The sequence below is a fragment of the Dama dama genome, chromosome X, assembly GCF_033118175.1.
Source record: "Dama dama isolate Ldn47 chromosome X, ASM3311817v1, whole genome shotgun sequence".
Lineage (NCBI taxonomy): Eukaryota > Metazoa > Chordata > Mammalia > Artiodactyla > Cervidae > Dama > Dama dama.
In genome coordinates, this window is record NC_083714.1 from 81824108 (window position 1) to 81831196 (window position 7089).

Here is a 7089-nt window from a genome sequence, read left to right on the forward strand (position 1 = left end):
ATTTTTTGAACTAAATAGTTAAATGACTCCCTACTCCAGACATACACTCTACCATCACCTTCAATATGCACTATATTCTACTCTTCATTAACTACTTTTTCTTTTTGTAGACTTGGAATATAGAGTATCACAAGCTTCTGGAGCAAAAACTCACAAGCAGAAAACTTTCCTGGGGCAAGTACCAGGGTACAAAATCTTAAACTTCAATTGACAAATTCCTAGAGGATCAGTGTGGGCATGTCTAAAATTTTAAAACTCTGGAAGGGCAGTTACAAACGGTTCCCATGCTTTAATTCTAGAAGGTCTACCATGTTCTCACAGTGAATATAGAAGAAGAGAGAAATTCCTATTGTGTTTCTTATAGTGGGGAAGGGAAAAATAGTCATTTTGAAATACACCAGAGCATTTTGTTCTTTTAAACAAAATCTGCCCTCAGGATAAACTATTTTACCAAAGCCTAAGCTATTAGGAGCCCAACTGACCTGGGGGGAACTCAAGTCCTCTCTAGCCTTACACACACAAACACACACAAAGCCTTCAACTTCTGTCCATGCTAGTTATCCTGCCCCACCTAAGAAGGTGAAGAAACTGATAAATATTTTTGAGATGCATAGACCAGAGACACACGTTCACTGAAAGACTTAATCATAGAGTTAAAGACTGCTTCCCCCGTCCTATACCTTACCACTCTACCACCAAAAACACATTTGCCACCATGTCTTAACCCTAGTATATCATATCTGGCTTTCAAAAAATTAAAAGACATGCTAAAAGGCCACAAACGCAGTTTGAAAAGAGAGAACAAACATCAGAACCAAGCTCAGATGTGGCAAGGATGTTGGAATTATCAGACTGAGACCTGAAAACTACTAGTACTATTTTGATAAGGAGGCTAAAGAAAAACAGTAGACAACATGAAAATATAGATAGACAGTATAAGCAGAAGGATCAAAATTCAAAGAAACAGTCAAAATTATAGAGGCAAAAAATAGAAATGAAATATGCCTTAAGTGGGCTAATTAATAAAGGGCACAGTTGAGGAAAAAAAGTCTCTGAATTTGGCAGACATTTTTGCAGCAGGAACTTCCAAAACTAAAAAGCAAAAGCACAAAGACTAAATAAAATGGAACAGAGTGTCCAGGAAATGTAAGACAGACACAATAAAATGTATCACATATATAACAGGAATAAAAGAAGGATAATATAGAAAATAACAGATTTTTAAAAACAATAATGAAGAATGAATAAATAAGAATAGTGAATGAGTATTAATGTCATACATTAATTCAAAAATCCATGGAGCTCAGAGAATACCAAGGAGGATACATGCTAAAAATCCTACAACCGGGAATGCCTATTCAAACTGCAGAAAGTCAAAGATAAAAAAAGATCTAGAAAGAAGTCAGAGGAAAAAAGTATCTTACCTATATAGGAGCAAATTTTTTTTAAAAAAAAGAGAGTAGAGCAAAATACCTAAAGTGTTGAGAGGAAACATACACACGAAACTAAAATTCTGTATTTTGCAACATTATTCTTGAAAAGTGAAGAAGAAATCATTTCTTTCACAAATAAAAATTGAGAGAATCTATTGCCAGTACACATGTTTTGCAAGAAATCTTTTTTTATCTTTTTTTATAATATAAATTTATGTATTTTAATTGGAGGCTAATTACTTCAGAGAGAATAAAATGATATATGCCAGAAACTCAGATTTATATAAAGAAAGAAAGGGAATTGGAGAAGGAATAGAAGAAAGCCTTTTTTCTTATTCTTAATTGGTCTAATGGATAATAGTTTGTGCAAAATAATAATAATGACAATATAGTCAGCTTTCTATTCTTATGTATATTTATATACTTATATATGTTTATGTATAAATAAATGAATAATAACAATGATGCAGAAAATGGGAAGGCAGAAATAGGAATATTTTTAAGTGAAAAAAGTATAACTGATATGTTAAGAAAAGAAAGTAAATGGAATTATACAAAATTTTCAATTAAAACTCACAAAAGGCAGAGAAAGCACAAAAAATAAAAATAAGGAACAAAAAGAAAAAATAGAAAACAATATTAAGCATGGTAAATATTGATAAAGATATATCAATAATCATTTTAATCTTAAGGGTCTAACACACTAATTAAATGATAGACTGTGAGAGTGGGCTACAAAGAAGACCCAAATATATGCAGCTAAAAACAGAGCATCAAAATATGCAAGAAAAAAGCTGATAAAACTTCAAGGAGAAGTAGAAAAATTCACTGTTGTAGTTAAAGACTTCAATGCTCCTCTAACAGAAATGAGCTGATCCAGAAAGCTGAAAATCAGTAGGGACATAGTTGAATTCCATAGCACTATAAATCAACAGAATATAAGTAGCATCTATAGACTGTTACACCCAAAAACAGCAGAATAAACATTCATCTCAAACTCACATGGGACAATTGCTAGAGGAACTTTTCTAGGTGATAAACAGTAGAGAAGAAAAGAGGAAGGGAAGAAAAAACATCTGTAAAAACGAATTAAGAAAATGACAATAGGAATGTACATATCAATAATTACCTTAAATGTGAATCGACTAAATGCTCCAATGGAAAAACACAGACTGCTTGAATGGATACAAAAGCAAACCCATATATATGCTGTCTACAAGAGAACCACTTCAGACCTAGGGATACATACAGGCAAAAAGAGATGGGAAGAAAAACATACCATGCAAATTGAAATAAAAAGAAAGTTGGAGTAGCAATATTCATATTAAACAAAATAACATTAAACACTTTCATGAGAGACTAGGAAAGACACTACATAATTATTGAAGTATCAATCCAAGATATAGTAACAATTGTTAATAAAAATACACAGCCATTTTTACAAATACATTTTTTCTATTTTTATTCATACTTTTACAAATACAAAATCATTTTTACACAATAAAAATAACTAATAAAAATAAATAATAAAAATTTAAAAACTACGAGCACATCAATATGTAAAGCAAATATTAACAACCATAAAGATAGAGATCAATAGTAATGCAATGACAATGGGGGACTTTAACACCTCACTTTCATCAATGGATGCATCATCCAGACAGAAAATTAATAAGGAAACAGAAGCTTTAAATGACACATTAAATCAGATAGGAGATTGATATATTTGTAAGACATTCCATTTGAAAGCAGCTGAATACATGTTTTTTCAAGTGCACATGGAACACTCTCCAGGACAGATAACATCTGAGTCATAAATTAAGCCTCAATAAATTTAGAAAATTGAAATTATATTAAGCATCTTTTCCAAACACAACACTATGAGATTAGAAATCAGTCACAGGAAAAAAAAAAATCTGTAAAAAGCACAAACACATGGAGGTTAAACAATATCCTACTAAATAACCAATGGATCACTGAAGAAATCAAAGAGGAAGCAAAAAATACCTAGTAACAAATTACAACAAAAACAAGATGATGCAAAATGCACGAGATGTGGCAAAAGCAGTTTTAAGAGGGAAGTTTATAGCAATACAATCTTACTTCAAGAAGGAAGAAAAACCTCAAATACACAACCTAATCTTACAACTAAAGCACTTAGAGAAAGAAAAACAACAGGTGAATTCTGCAAAATATTTAGAGAGAACTAACATGTATTATCCTGAAGCTACTGCAAAAATTTCAGATGAAGGAAAACTTAATGCATGCTATCGTCATCTCCCTGTTACCAAAACCAGATAATGACATCATAAAAAAAGAAAAGTACAGGACAATATCACTGATGAACATAGATGCAAAAATTCTCAACAAAATACTGGCAAACAGAATCTAACAGCACATTAAAACCATCATACACCATGATCAAGTGGGATTTATCCCAAGGATGCAAGGGTTCTTCAATATATACAAATCAAACAATGTGGTACACCACATTGACAAATTGAAGAATAAAAATCATATGATCATCTTAATAGATACAGAAATCTTTTGACAAAATTCAGCACACATTTATGACAAAAGCTCCAAAAAGTGGGCGTAGAAGGAACCTACCTTAACATAATAAAGGCCATATACAGCAAATGTACAGCAAATATCATTCTCTGTGGTGCAAAACTGAAAACATTTCCCTTAAAATAAGGAACAAAATAAAGATGTGCACTCTCGCTACTATTATTCAGCATGGATTTGGAAATCCTAGGTACGACTAAGAAGAAAAAGAAATGAAAGGAACTCAAACTGGAAAAGAATAAGCAAAACTCTCACTGTTCACAGATGACATGGTATACATAGAAAATTGTAGAATTCACCAGAAAACTACTAAAGGTTATCAATGAATTTGGTAAAGTTTTAGGATACATGATTAGTACACAGAAATCTCTTGTATTCCTATACACTAACAATGAAAAATCAGAAAAAGTAATTAAGAAAACAATCCCATTTACTATTGCAACAATAACAGTAAAATAGCTGGGAATAAACTTACCAAAGGATACAAAAGACCTACACTCACTTTCACTTTCAAGGAGATAAAGGACTTGTACTAAGAAAACTATAAGATACTGATGAAAGAAATCAATGATGATACAAACAGATGGAAAAACATACAATGTTCTTTTATTGGAAGAAACAATATTGTGAAAAATGACTATACTACATAGTCATGTGAAAATGATTATACTGTAGTATATTACTATACTAATATTCATAAGAAAGACTGATGCTGAAGCTGAAACTCTAATACTTTGGCCACCTGATGCAAAGAACTGACTCATTGGGAAAGACCCTGATGCTGGGAAAGATTGAAGGCAGGAGGAGAAGGGGACGACAGAGGGCAAGATGGCTGGATGGCATCACTGATGTGATGGACATGAGTTTGAGTAGGCTCTGGGAGTTGGTGATGGATAGGGAAACCTGGCTTACTGCAGTCCATGGGGTCACAAAGAATTGGACACGACTGAGCAACTGAACTGAGCTGAATCTACAGATACAATGCAACCCCTATCAAATTACCAATATCATTTGTCACAGAATTAGAACAAAATATTTTACAACTTGTATGAAAACACAAAAGACCCTGAATAGCCCAAAGCAATCTTGAAAAAGAAAAATGGAACTGGATGAATCAGACTCCCTGACTTCTGGCCATGCTGCAAAGCTAAAGTAATTAAGAGAGTATGGTACTGGCACAAATACAGAAAAAATAGATCAGTGGAACAGGACAGAAAGTCCAGAGACAAATATGCACACCAATGATCATTTAAACTATGATGAAAGAGGCAATACTATACAATGAAGAGCAAAATGTCTCTTCAATAGGTGGTGCTTGGAGAACCGGATTGCTGCTTGTAAAAGAAAAAAAAAAAAATTAGCACTCTAGAACATCATAGACAAAAATGAACTCAAAATGGATTATAAATATAAATATAAGGCCAGACTCTATAAAACTCTTAGAAGAAAACATAGGCAAAACACTCTTTGACATAAACTGCAGCAATATCTTTTTTGAACCATTTCCTAGAGAGATGAAAATAAAAGCAAACATAAGCAAATGGGACCTGTAAGTAAAAGCTTTTAAACAGCAAAGGAAACCATAAACAATATAAAAAGACAACCCTCAGAATGGGAGAAAATATTTGCAAATGATGTGATCAAAAAGTAATTAATCTCCAAAATCTACAGTTTATTCAGCTCAATATCAGTAAAAGAAACAACCCAATCAAAAAATGAGAGGAATACCTAAATAGATATTTCTCCAAAGAAGGCATACAGATGGCCAAGAGGAACATGAAAACATACTCAACCTCTTTTCAATAATACATCTCTAATTATCAGAGAGACACAAAACAAAACTACAATGAGGTATCACCTCATGCCGGTCACAATTCAGTTCAGTTCAATTGCTCAGTCGTGTCCGACTCTTTGCGACCCCGTGAATCACAGCACGTCAGGCCTCCCTGTCCATTACCAACTCCCAGAATTTACTCAAACTAATGCCCATTGAGTCGGTAATGCCATCCAGCCATCTCATCTTCTGCCGTCCCCTTCTCCTCCTGCCCCCAATCCCTCCCAGCATCAGGGTCTTTTCCAATGAGTCAACTCTCTTCACAGGAGGTGGCTAAAGTACTGGAGTTTCAGCTTCAGCATCAGTCCTTCCAATGAACACCCAGGACTGATCTCCTTTAGGATGGAATGGTTGGATCTCCTTGCAGTCCAAGGGACTCTCAAGAGTCGTCTCCAACACCACAGTTCAAAAGCATCAATTTTTCGGTGCTCAGCTTTCTTCACAGTCCAACTCTCACATCCATACATGAGCACTGGAAAAACCATAGCCTTGACTAGATGGACCTTTGTTGGCAAAGCAATGTATCTGCCCTTTAATATGCTACCTAGGCTGGTCATAACTTTCCTTCCAAAGAATAACTGTCTTTTAATTTCATGGCTGCAATCACCATCTGCAGTGATTTTGGAGCCCCAAAAAATAAAGTCTGACACTGTTTCCACTGTTTCCCCATCTATTTCGCATTAAGTGATGGGACCAGATGCCATGATATTTGTTTTTCTGAATGTTGAGCTTTAAGCCAACTTTTTCACTCCCCTCTTTCACTTTCATCAAGAGGCTTTTTAATTTGTCTTCACTTTATGCCATAAGGGTGGTGTCATCTGCATATCTGAGGTTATTGATATTTCTCCCGGCAATCTTGATTCCAGCTTGTGCTTCCTCCAGCCCATCATTTCTCATGATGTACTCTACATATAATTTAAGTAAGCAGGGTGACAATATACAACCTGATGTACTCTTTTTCCAATTTGGAACCAGTCTGTTGTTCCATGTCCAGTTCTAACTGTTGCTTCCTGACCTGCATATAGGTTTCTCAAGAGGCAGGTCAGATGTTCTGGTATTCCCATCTCTTTCAGAATTTTCCACAGTTTATTGTAATCCACACAGTCAAAGGCTTTGGCATCATCAATAAAGCAGAAATAGATGTGTATTTGTTTGTTTGTTTCTGAAACTCTCTTGCCTTTTTGATGATCCAGTGGATGTTGGCAATCTGATCTCTGGTTCCTCTGCCTTTTCTAAAACCAGCTTGAACATCTG